Genomic DNA, 13,798 nt, shown 5'->3' on the forward strand with positions numbered 1-13,798 from the left:
ACAAAAAAAAGCACTACTACTTCAAACTTCGTGTGACATCTCAAAACACACCCTCAGAGTTTTTTTTTTTTTTTTTTTTTTTTTTTTTTTTTTTGGAAATAGGCAAAAATCTGGAGTATAACAGAGATGCTTTTACCAAGGGAGTCAGTATTTTAGGTACCGTATAGGATTATTAACTAGTACCCAGTAACTATATGCAGTTCATGAACTTCTCGGTAAGATCTCTTGGCGTACAAAGTTTACGATGTGACTGCCAGGCGCCAGTCCTTGTTTACTGAACCTAACGTAACCAAATTTAATTTAGAAATTACTGGGTGCACTGAGTGATTGAGTTGGCAGCTGGCGGTCATCTCATAAATAATGTCCATTTTAATCTATGGTATTTTTGTTGCAAATCATTTGCAGTGGTAACGAGGGTCAGTTTTGTTTAAAACATGAAAAGCCTTCATTACGTCTCTTGAATTAAAAAAGGGTTAAATGCACGATCAGAGTCATGGTGGTTTGCTCCCCTCTTTATTGATTATTCGTCATGAAAGAAGTGAGAAATGAGAGCTGACACTTTTCTTACTCATGGAGAAGAGGTGAGGATGATAAGATGTAAGAAGTGAAGAAAGAATACAGAAAACAGGAAATAGGGGGAGGTGTCTCTGCGGTAAAAGAAGAGGAGGCTAATTGGTGAATATAGGAGGAGGAAAGGCATGTTTGGATTCTTTTAAAGGTCATAATTGAGGTCGTAAGTAGGTAGGTATTAGGTAATGTAGGAACTCTGTCCAATGTAGTAGGCAATGGATAAAGACTGTCTGCCCCATAAAAACTGTAGGCAGTGGTTTACTGGGAGAATATTGGATATGTTGTGTAGAGCGGCTGATGTAATAAAATCATCTCACTGTGTGTTACTGATAAGACTTATTGCTTTGTTCTGTTATTTTTATTTATTTATTTATTTATTTGTACAGTCCTGGAAGAAAAACTGAATAAATGAAAAGTGGTAGAATGAGCTGTGATTTTTTTTATTTTTTAGTTGTAAGTGGTTTTGAATCTACAGAGTGTACTAAGGGACACATGGGCTGAATTGGATATCAGTATTGTGTGTCTATGTATGCGTAATTCACTGCCCAATATGATATCCAGCATTTTGTTGAGTGCTAGGTGTTCTGTATACTGCATACTTGGGAAGATAGTACATGTTCATGTTTAGTGCAAAATCCAAATCTATTCCCAACAGGAACACTGAAGAGAACCGGGGATGGAGAACAGGAAAGGGCCAAAATTCTCATAAAGACATTTTTGCTTGCAGGTATGCTGAATAAATCAAATTGAAGGAAAAAATGGCTTCATATCCTACACAAATGCCAATCACATCACTTCTGCAGAGTGATGCTGAGACATACAGTGCAGGATATCCCCGCCAGCGAGCAATAACTGAAGCCATTGTCACAGATCTAATCATTGCTTGCTGCCTTCCTCTTTCGATCACTGATAATTCGAACTTTTGTCACTTTCTTTCTGTAATGAACAGTAAATATTCCCCAGTTAGTAGATGTCAGGTTACAAACATGATAACTAACATGGTTTCAGAAAAGCATGGGATTTTTAAAAATATCCTTGCCAAAGTTGACGGAGTTTCATCTACAGTAGATATATGGACTGTAACAAAAATGAGGGGTTACCTTGGCGTAACGGCTCATTTTATGAATATCACTGACAAGTCTCTGGGGTTGAAGTCACGTTTGTTAAGTTGTGATCGTATCACTGGATCTCATACAGAGGAAAGAATTGGAGAGAAATTTGAAGCGGTATGTGACGATTTTATTATAAAGAATAAACTTGACTACATAATCAGTGACAATGCTGCTAACATAAAACGGGCCTTTACCATCTGTTTCCCATCTTCAGACACTCACACAAGTGAAGATGTATCTCCAAACCATCTCGATGATGCTGATTTATGGGAAGACTTGGATGTGAATGACATGGAAGAAGTTCATAATTTACTAGAGTGTAATTGTAAAAAGAGATGTTTGCGGTGTTTTGTCCATACATTGCAACTCGTGGTTGGTGATGGGTTAAAAGAAGCTAGAGCTGTAAGTGTAGCACTGGGAAAAGTTAATAGGTTGTGTAAACTTCTTCACATCAGCATTTCCTTCAAAGATGGTTTTGAACAAAAATTTGGGTCAAACAGAAGTATCCCTACAGCAGTAATCACTTGCCGGAATTCTACCCTAAGAACAGTAAAATCTGTGACTGGCTTAGAGCATCTGTCACTGAGTAACTTGTGTGAAAGCCAAGGACACAGGGACTTGGTGCTTTCTCCACGGGAATGGAAGCAACAAAAAGAGTTGGTTGAGGTTTTAGAACATTTTCATGAAGCAACCAATCTTACACAGGGAGAGCATGTCGTAACTATAAGCGCTGTGCTGCCAAGTGTTCTTTCCCTCCACCACCACCTGCAAAAAGTTCTTACGCAAGTTCAAGATTTACGTAACATGGTAAAAACGCTAAAGCAGTCTCTGTGGAAGAGGTTCAGAGGTATATTTGTCAATGTCAGTATGGATAGGAGTGCACTGATGGATGGCAGCTTTCCATTTGCAGAACCTGTTTACATGGTAGCTGCACTCTTAGACCCATCTTTTGCCTTCCTTTGGCTAGAACATGATGTATTTGTGCAAGAGGATGAGAAACTCGAAGTCATGCAGTGTGTTAAAGATAACTGTACTTAAATTTTATGTGGTTATTTTTAAAAATTTAAACTTTTATTGTTATTTACATTTATACTTAGCATAAAGTTCATAAACTATCTTTAGTAATGCCCAAGTAATTTTGTTCTGTGATTTGCTGTTGCTATACTGAACAGTTTCTGTAAATACACTTCATGCCCACAGTACCATATATATTTCATGTGAATGGCTACATAATAGTACACAATCATATTATTTGTGTCTTTCTGCTGCTTGTTACTTAAATCGGTCTGATCACGGTATATAATGCCCACCATAGCATTAGGCCTACCATCCCTTTGGGTGTTATATGATGTTCATTTTGAAAATCTTTACTCTTAAATATGTCACAACTGCCTGTGTATAAGACATTGTTGTGAAATAATTTAATCCATTAATTTTACAGTATGGATGAGGCCGAAGTAGGAATGCTTCCAGAGTCAGACCCAGTGCTTTTGCAAGAGGACACTGAAAAAGAAGAGCCACTTAAGAAGACCCCTCGTCTCTTTGCAAGTTACCGTCGTTCAGTGTATGGGGTCAATTTGCTCGATACCTAGAACTACGTACCAAGAGCCAAGTCTGTGATGCTAATGGTGCTCTTAATTTCTGGTGGCTTCATCAGGTGCAGCTGCCTCAATTATACCAAGTAGCTGTTAGGGTCCTTTGTATTCTTGCACCTAGTGCACCCATTGAACGTATGTTCAGTCATGGTGGTATTCTAATGAGACCACATTGTGCAAGGCTAAGTGATAAGATCTTGAGTAATCTCATATTTTTGAAGTGCAACAACAGCAAAACTGACATGTAGACCTGAACAGAATAATAACTTGCAGGTTAACTTTGTTCTTTTTCTGAAGATTTTTTGTTTGTTTATTAATCACTGGAATTCAGTTTCTCCTTGTTTATTTACTGAAGAAAATTTATTAGTAAGCTCTGATAAGTAAGACCATTTAAGGTATTATTTACCAAATTACACAGTATGTTAAATTACTGTTATTAAGTAGAGATAGTTTTCCATTTCTGTAGGCTGCTGTGTGATGGCTTTCAGTTTCACCATGGCATTACGTGAAAAATATTGAATACTTCATGGATCATATATACATTACTGTGCATTACTGTGAGCATGGGTTGAAAACAGGTATAACAAAAAACTAAGGTTGAGACAGATGCAGCTACTGCAAGATGAGGAAGGTGGTGGTCTTTCCTAAAGTTTTACCATTTTTAACTGCTAGGTGGTTAGAAGTAAAATATATATCTTGTTCGGGATACGTCCAGATGATATTATTTAACCTTGTGAGGGAAATAATTACTTTAGTAGCTCTAGAAATTGTTGAAAAAACTCATGGGACATTGATAGCGTTATCATATCTAGTTCTTAAACCAACACAGCTTGTTATGAACAGGACTCAAGACTTTACTTGCGACTCGACAAAAATAACTTCCGACTTGACTTGTGACTTGCCACTAAAGACTTGAGAAGAGTTGCGACTTGACGATAAACACTCGAGACTTGACTCGAGACTTGGCAAGGAAGACTTGAGACTTGAAGAAAGTGACTTGCAGACATGTCTGGTGCCATGCCAGTTGCACCATGCCAGTATTGCACTCTGCACTTAATCTTTTGCACTCTGAAATCTAATTTCTTAACACTGCGCAACACTGTAAATTCCCATGTGGTCTAGTGGCGAGATATTGCAGTTTATTAAGTGTTCATTCACAAAAATGAGCATGTGGTGTAGCCAGGGCAATGAGCGTGCAGTCACGATGGTGGGTAGGTGGGAACTGGGAAGGAATGCAAGGGTGCTGTAACGGTCGTCAGAATAACTACGCGCCAAAACACAGCTGTTCGTCACCGCATGGCAAATTAACAGTAGGGATGAACACATATTGGCTTTTTTTCTTTTTTCTTTTTTTTTCCTTTTTTACATTTTTTGGCCATTTTTGCCGTCCAAAGACCCGAGTGAAAAATGTCCGGGATTTGGAGTGTCCAGGACTAGGGAGTCCGGGTCTTAAAGGGATTACTGTGTATGTCTATGTCTGTCTACACACACACATATATATATATATATATATATATCTATCTATTGCCAGACACCTCAATCCTGTTTGGGGTGGTCACAAACAAATCGCCTCCAAGTCGCCCTGTCCCCCACCATTTCACTGCCCTGCTCCCAACTCACACCCCCCTCTCTCATATACCTCTCCACCCCATCCCTCCATCTCATCCTCGGCCTCCCCCTCCCTCTTCCCCCCTCCACCTCACTCACATACACTCTCTTCGTCAGTCTTTCACCCTCCATCCTCTCCACATGGCCAAACCACCTCAGTGTGTTCCTCATAATGCTTCCTATCACATCCACATCCACACCACAAAGCTTCTTTATATCCTCATTCGTCAGCCTGTCTCTCCATGTGATTCCACAGGCTCCTCTTAAATAACTCATTTCCACTGCTCTCACTCTTGACTGGTGTCCTTCCAACAATGTCCAAGCTTCACTTCCATACGTTAGAGTTGGTATCACAATACTGTCATGTAGTAACTTTTTCACTTCCATGCTCACTTCTCTGTTTCTTATCACTGCTTTCAAAGAACCAGCAACCTTTCTTCCCTGCTGTACCGTTTCAAGCACTTCACCCTCCAAACCTCCATCCTTACTCATCACACTACCCAAGTACTTAAACGTACTCACATTTTCCAATTTCTCATCATCCAACCTCGCTGTACATTCACTGACTTCACCTCTCTCAAAGACCATCACTTTACTCTTCCCTACATTCACCTTTAGATTCTGTTTCTTACACACTCTCCCAAACTCATCCACCAAGCCTTGCAGCTCCCCTTCATCTTAACTCAACAACACAGTATCATCTGCAAACAACAGTACAGGGAGTTTCCAAACACTATCCTCTCTCATCAGGGCCACTCCAACATCCACTACCCTACCTTGTACCTCTTTTATTACCCAATCCATGTACAGACTGAACAACCATGAAGACATGACACATCCCTGTTTCAACCCAACTTTCAAAGAGAAAAATTCACTTAGTTCACCATCCACACGCACTGCAGCCTTCGCACCATCGTACATACTCTTCACAGCATTCAACAACTTCCCATCTACTCCATATATTCTTAACACTTTCCACAATCCTTGTCTATCCGCCCTGTCATATGCTTTCTCCAAATCCATGAAAGCCGCATACAACTTCTTTCCCTTCTCTAGAAACTTTTCCACTAAAGATCTAAGAATGAATATCTGATCTACACAACCTCTTCCCTTCCTAAAGCCTCCCTGTACTTCTCCAACCAATTTCTCTGTTCTTTCTCTAACTCTGTCAATAAGTATCCTACCATACACTTTTCTTATTATACTAAGAAGACAAATGCCCCTATGATTACCACACTCTTCTTTTTCCCCTTTTCCTTTGTACAAGGGAATAATTATACCTGACTTCCAATCCTCCGGGACTCTACCTTCCTCCCAGGCCAATCTGCACATCTTCCACATCCATTCTACTACTATCTCTCCCCCATGCTTCAGCATTTCACCTCACACTCCATCAATTCCTGGGGCTTTCCCCGATTTAACTTTCTTCATTGCTTCCACAACTTCTATCCTACTGATTTCTTCCTGTCTTCTCACCTCCCTCCTTCTCCCAGCCATTCCCCAGCCACTTATATTCGCATTACTTCCATCCTCTATGTTCAATAATTCCTTAACCCGCCCCATCCCGTTTTCTGGGCAGTGGCACACCCCAGTCCCGACATTTTCGGACCTTTTTTTTTTGGCTCAAACATCCGCTTTTGGTGAGAAACATCAAAAATTCATAGAGAAATCGCTCACCTGAGGTTTAAAATACTCGATTTAGGTACAAGTACTTCCTTACCTGACTGGGTTTTCTAACATGCTGGCACCAAAGAAAACGAGTTCTATGGGAGGGTAACTATTTTATCCACTCATAAACAGTATTTATTTATTTACTTTGTATGAATTTATATGTAGTACGAGTATATTGGTTTTCAAACAGTAATATAGGCATTATAAGCATTGTTTCACTCACTAACTCATCACCATTCATGACCTTTTTTTTCCCACATTACCTGATCATTATTTCTGACTGTTTCTTCCTCTAATGCTATGTAAACCTTGTCCTCCACATTGTCATCGATTGGGGAATCACTCTGGCCCTGAATGTCTTTATTGGCCAGGTCACTGGTAACAGGTGAATTGCCGAGACAATGGCGTGCAGGGAGGGGGGGGGAGAGGTTGTGCGGTGTAAGGCATTGTCCCTGCTTGGCATCTTGTAGAGGAATAGAGGAAGGTGTCCGTGTATACATGCCAAAAATCACTCGCGAAATCACTCGCAAAAATTGAAAATTGTGCAAATTAGGGACCTTGCAATGTTGCCGCGTTAATTCACGTCGCCAGGACATGAGTGCACATCATGTGCGGACGTTAATTCATGTCGCCCGGATGGCGTGGGTTAAAGTGTTCTCTCCATCTGCTCACTTTTTCTCCCTTCTCCACTAGTAATCTACCATTTTTTTCTTTCACTCCCCTGCTAACTTCACTTCCAAGTAATCTACCATTTTTTTCTTTCACTCCCCTGCTAACTTCACTTCCACCCTGTCTTACTCTTTTCATCTCTTTCCAGAACATTTTCTTACAGTCCCTCCACTTTACACTCAAATTCCTTCCAAATTCCTCATCCACTCTCTTCTTACTCTCTCTTACTAATCTTTTCACCTCTCTCTTTCTTTCTACATATAACTCTCTCTTCTGCCTCTCAACTTCTTCCACACCCCTATCTCTCATCCATTCATTGTATATATATATATATATATATATATATATATACAGTATATATATATGTACATATATATATATATATATATATATATATATATATATATATGTATATATCGCTAGATGCCTTAATCCCGTAAAGGGTGGCCACAAACAAATTGCCTCCATGTTGCCCTATCTCCCGCCATTTCATTGCCCTGCTCCCAGCTCACACTCCCCTTTTTCATATACTTCTCCATTCCATCTCTTCATCTCAACCATGGTCTCCCCCTCCCTTTCCCCCCCTCCACCTCACTCACATACACTCTCCTCATCAGTCTCTCACTCACCATCCTCTCCATATGGCCAAACTGCCTCAGTGTGTTTCTCCTAACGCTTCCCATCACATCAACATCAACACCACAACACTCCTTCACTTCCTCATTTGTCAGTCTGTCTCTCCATGTGACTCCACATGCTCATCTCAAATAACTCATTTCCACTGTCCTCACTCTTGACTTCTGTCCCTCCAACAACATCCAAGCTTCACTTCCATAGGTTAGAGTTGGTATTACAATACTATCATGTACTAACTTTTTCACTTCCATGCTCACTTCCCTGTTTCTTATCACTGCTTTCAAGGAACCAGCAACCTTTCTTCCTTGTTGTACCCTTTCAGGCACTTCACCCTCTGAACTTACATCCTTCCTCATCACAGTACCCGAGTACTTTAATGCACTCACATTTTTCCATTTCCTCCTCATCCAACCTTGCTGTACATTCACTGACTTCACTTCTCTCAAAGACCATAACTTTACTCTTCCCTACATTCACCTTTAGGTTCCGTTTCTTACACACTCTCCCAAACTCATCCACCAAGCCATGCAGCTCTGCTCTGTCTTCGCTTAACAACATAGTATCATCTGCAAACAAGAGTACAAAGTGTTTCCAAAAACTGGCCTCTCTCACTAGGACTGCTCCAACATCCACTGCCCTACATTATATCTCATTTATAACCCCATCCATACATAGATTGAACAACCAAGGAGGCATGACACATCCTTGCTTTAATCCAACCTTCAAACAGAAAAATTCACTCAGTTCATTAACCACGTGCACTGCAGCCTTAGCACCCTCATACATACCCTTCACGGCCTTCAACAAATTCCCATCTACTCCATATATTCTTAATACTTCCCACAATCCTTGTCTATCCACCATGTCATATGTTTTCTCCAAATCCATGAAGGCAACATGCAACTTCTTTCCCTTCTCTAGACACTTTTCCACTAAAGATCTAAGAATGAATACCTGATCTACACAACCTCTTCCCTTCCTAAAACCTCGCTGTTCTTCTCCAACTAATTCCTCTGTTATTTCCCTAACTCCGTCAATAAGTATCTTACCATATATTTTTCCTATTATACTATGAAGACAAATACCCCTGTGATTACCACACACTTCTTTTTCCCTTTTTCCTTTATACAGGGGAATAATTATACCTGACTTCCAATCCACCAGGACTCTACCTTCCTCCCAAGCCAATCTGTAGATCTTCCACATCCATTCTACTATTATCTGTCCCCCATGGTTCAGAATTTCACCACACAATCAATTCCTAGGTCTTTCCCCATTTTATCTTTCTTAATTGCTTCCAGTATATATATATATATATATATATATATATATATATATATATATATCCATCATCCAATTCTAAGTTGTCCCATGAGGAGTGTAGAAGCCTGGGGCTAGGCAATTTGGTCCTGACATTTATGATGAGAGTGACCAGCCTCACTCATCCCTGCTTGGCATTACATGAGCAATAACCCCAACCATCCCTTGGATATAAACCTTCACCGGCTCAATCCGACTGGAGAGCTGTAATTACCCACTAAACCACCAGGTGCCATAATTTGGTTATATAAAGATATATAGATAGATAGATAGATAGATGGATAGGGGGAGAGAGAGAGAGAGAGAGAGAGAGAGAGAGAGAGAGAGAGAGAGAGACAGACAGACAGACAGACAGACAGACAGACAGACAAACAGATGGAGAGAGACAGTAACTTCTCAACGCGAGTTTAAAAAAACGTATTTTCGTTTTAACACAAGGAAATATTTAAGGAGATATGTTAAACTAACAAGGGTTTCTCGATTTAACGCGACTTTACACGTATATGATGGTTTCAAATTAGCCGCACACGCCTTGGAGAGTCCCGAGCTGATAGACTGTGTGTGGCAGTTTATGCATAAATACAATGTTTTATTTGCCTGTTGCTTAAACTAGTTTTATTCGAACTATAATATTCGAAAATCATGCTTGGCCCCATTCTGAGCAATTTGGCTCATTTTCGGACAAAATTTGGCCAGGAAAGTGATGGCACACCTAAATTGTTACAACTTGATGCTCCAGAACAGAAAGAAGAAAACCACTCAGACTGAGATAGAGTTCTTTATGAAGAAGACAGAAAACTTAAGGGAGTTATCTTCATCACCAGCAGCATGGTAGTCAGAGGAAGAGGAAGAGGAAGGACAGCAGAGCAAGGAGGGACAACAAATTTAGGGTGGGGAGCGGCAGGAGGTGGGGGAACAGGATGAGAAGAGACAGCAGCAGATGACGAGTGATGCATAGATGAAGTGAGGCTATGTGTTGTTATTGTTTGTGACCTACTTACTGTAATGAAGATCTTGCTTTTACTGCTTTGTTTTTATGACCTTCTAATGCATTAATAATGTTGAGGAACTTTCACAATGCCGTGAATGAAGCAGAATTGAAAGAAAATCCACGTAAAAAACGAAAACGGTATATGTATTTGGGGAGACATAAACAATGCTTTGGCCCGACTAGGGCTCAAATGTTGTTTACTTCTCCCCAAATATACTGTATTTGTTTTTTACGTGGATTTTCTTTCAAAATAATATTGTTGCTTTTAAGTTTTTACCCCCTGGGGGTTGGGGGGTTTCAAGAATACTCCCCCAGTATCCCTGCTTGTCGTACGAGGTGACAAAAAGGGTTGGTGGTGGGTTAGTGCCCCACCCCATAAAGAGAACTAACTAAACATACGAATAAAGTGCCTCGGACCAGGATGGACCATACGTTGATGACTAAGGAACAGACAAAGGACATTCTGAGGGTGGGGACATGGAATGTGAGAGGAGTGAATGATGAAGTGAAAGAAAGAGAGATTGTTCAGGTGCTTGAGGATCCAAAAGAGGATATATGTGGATTGACTGAAGCTAAATGAAAAGGTGAAAGAGTGAGAGAATGGGAATATGGTTTAGGTATATGTGCAGGAGTCAATGAGAATGAAAGGGCAAGAGAAGGAGTATGTCTGATGATAAGCAAGAAGTGGAAGGAGAATATAAGAGAGTATGGAACAGTGGGTGCAAGGATTGTATGGGTGAGGATGAAAGTAAGTATACAAGAGTGGGCGACTGTATGTGTGTATGCTTCACCAGAAGACCGAGTGGCAAGAGTGAAAGATGAGTTTTGGGCGGGAGTAGGAGCATGTATGGACAAATCTGAGAGGAGCGAGAGAGTGCTTTTGATTGGAGACGTGACTGGCAAAGTTGGGAATGTACGAGTGAAAGGAGTGGTTGGTCAGTGGGGTGTGCCAGCTGAAGTATATGGGAATGGTAGTGCTTTGGTGGACATCTTTGCTGGCAAGGGGTTGGCAATAGCCAACACCTACTTTCAGCATAAGATGATCCACCGGTATACATGGAGAGTAATGAGGAGGATGGATGGTGAACTTGTTGAACGAAAGGCAATGATAGATTACGTGTGTGTGGATGAGAGAATTAGAAGACAAGTGTTGGATGCAAGAGTGTGGAGAGGGTGGGGGAATGGAGTCTCGGACCATCACTTAGTGATGGCCAAGATAAAGCTGTAAAAAAAATGGTTAAGGAGACGAAGGGGGAAACAGGAGGAAACAGCTCCTGTGAGAAGAGTGGAGAATTTGCAAGATAGCAAGAAAATGGCAGAGTATAAGAGTATAGTGGAAGAAAGATTGAGAAGGTATGAGCTAGAGCAGATGGAAGGGGTGGGAGACATATGTAAGATATTCACGGAAGAGATAGGCACAGCGTGTGGGGTGGTTTGTGGAGTGAGGAGGAGATGCAAGGGTATGCAAGGGACAGCATGGTGGAATGATGAGGTGAAACGAGCTGTGGAACAAAAGAAGAAGGCATATAGTGAATGGTTAGTGAGTAGAGGTAGGGGAGAAGATGAGAGAGAGAAGAGAGAGGTATAAGTGAGCAGGAGAAGGGAGGTGAAGAGACTGGTGAAGGAGAGTAAGAAGAAAGTGGATGAAGAGTTTGGGAGGAATCTGAGTGTGAAATGGAGGGAGAGTAAGAAATTGTTTTGGAAGGAGGTAAAGAAAGTAAGGCAGTGTGAAAGGGGATTTTAGGGGAGTGAAAGATAGGAATAACAGATTGTTGGTGGAGAAGAGAGAGAAATTGAGGAGATGGAAGGAGCACTTTGAGGATTTGTTGAATGTAAAGAGAGAGCAATGTGAGTATAAGTGGTTGGGGAATGGCTGGGAGAAGAAGAGATGAGAGGAGGGGGGAAGAGATCAGTAGGGCGGAAGTAGTGGAAGCACTGAAGAAGGTCAAGATGGGAAAGGCCCCAGGAATTGATGAAGTGTGTAGTGAAATGCTGAGGTATGGGGGTAAGATTGTTGTGGAGTGGATATGGAAGTTGTGTAGATTGGCTTGGGAAGAGGGAAGGGTTCCAGAGGACTGGAAATCAGGTATAATTGTTCCTTTATACAAAGGAAAGGGGAGAGAGAAGTATGTGGTAACCATAAGGGTACCTGCCTTCTTTGTGTGACTGGTAAAATATATGGTAGAATATTCATTGATAGGGTTAGGCATATGACAGGGGAGCTAGTTGGAGAAGAACAAGGGGGATTTAGGAAAGGAAAATGGTGTGTAGATCAGATATTTGTTCTAAGATGTTTAGTGGAGAAGTATCTAGAGAAGGCAAAGAAAGTGTATGCTGCTTTCATGGACTTGGAGAAAGCTTATGACAGAATAAATAGGCAAGGTATGTGGAAGGTATTAAGAATATATGGGGTGGAAGCGAAATTGTTGAATGCTGTGAAGAGTATGTACGAAGAAGCTAGTGCTACGGTGCGAGTGGATGGTGCGCTGAGTGAGTTCTTTGATCTCAATGTGGGACTGAAACAGGGTTGTGTGATGTCTCCATGGCTGTTTAATATATACATGGATGGGGTTGTAAAGGAGGTGCAAGGTAGGGCAGTGGATGTGGAGTGGCTCTAATGAATGAGGGTGAGATTTGGAAGATTCCGGTGTTGCTGTTTGCTGATGATACAGTATTCCTGAGTGAAGATGAATGGGAGTTGCAAGGTTTGGTGAATGAATTTGGGACAGAGCCAACGGCCATACCACGTTGAGTACACCGCTTCCCGTCCAATCAGCGAAGTTAAGCAACGTTGGGTCTGGTTAGTACTTGGATGGGTGACCGCCTGGGAACACCAGATGCTGTTGGCATCCCTACGTGTCAAGTGGGGTTGGTGGAGGATTAGTGCCCCTCCCTGTAAAACAATTAACTCTAAGCCATTGGCCACCCCGTCTGGGATACATGGCGTCTGGCAATGAATGAATGAATGAATGTGTAGGAGGAGGAAGATGAAAGTTAATGTAAACAAAAGTAAAGTTATGGTGTTTGAGAGGAATGAAGTCACAGAATGTACAGTGAGGTTGGATGGTGAGGATATGGAGAAGTGAGTGCATTCAAGTACTTGGGTAGTGTGATGAGTAAGGATTGGGGGATGAAATGCATGAAAGGGTACAGCAGGAAAGGAAGGTTGTTGGTTCACTGAAAGCAGTGATGAGAAATAGGGAGGTGAGTATGGAAGTTAAGAAGTCACTGCATGATAGTATTGTGATCCCTACCCTGACATATGGAAGTGAGGCGTGGACCTTGCAAGAGGGGAACAAGTCAAGAGTGAGAGCAGTGGAAATGAGTTACTTGAGAGTAGCATGTGGAGTGACATGGAGGGACAGGTTGACGAATGAAGAAGTGAAGGAACATTGTGGGGTGGATGTGGATGTGGTTGAGAAGATTAGGAGAAATACACTGAGGTGGTTTGGACATGTTAAGAAAATGGAGAATGAAAGACTGACTAAGAGGGTGTATGTAGGTGAGGTCGAGGGAGGGAGAGGGAGGGGTAGACCAAGGATGAGGTGGAGGGATGTAGTTGAGAGGTATATGAGGGAGAGGAAGGTGAGTTGGGGGGAGGGTAGTCAAATGCTGGGTGACAGAGC

At 41.4% G+C, this 13,798-nt stretch overlaps 1 protein-coding gene and 1 non-coding gene across 2 annotated transcripts in view; one reads left to right on the forward strand and one right to left on the reverse strand.

Annotated features, from left to right (window-relative positions):
• LOC145414373 (tetratricopeptide repeat protein 33-like) overlaps positions 1 to 13,798 on the reverse strand; it is a 176,207-nt gene that overhangs the window by 62,603 nt on the left and 99,806 nt on the right. The gene's annotated exons all lie outside the window — the stretch shown is intronic.
• On the forward strand, positions 12,903 to 13,021 carry LOC145414467 (5S ribosomal RNA). The gene has a single exon (XR_013899886.1). It is a non-coding gene; the product is annotated as a 5S ribosomal RNA (ribosomal RNA).

The sequence above is a fragment of the Coenobita brevimanus genome, chromosome 99 (genome assembly GCF_032717465.1).
Source record: "Coenobita brevimanus isolate Jiangsu-jjx chromosome 99, ASM3271746v2, whole genome shotgun sequence".
Taxonomy (NCBI): domain Eukaryota; kingdom Metazoa; phylum Arthropoda; class Malacostraca; order Decapoda; family Coenobitidae; genus Coenobita; species Coenobita brevimanus.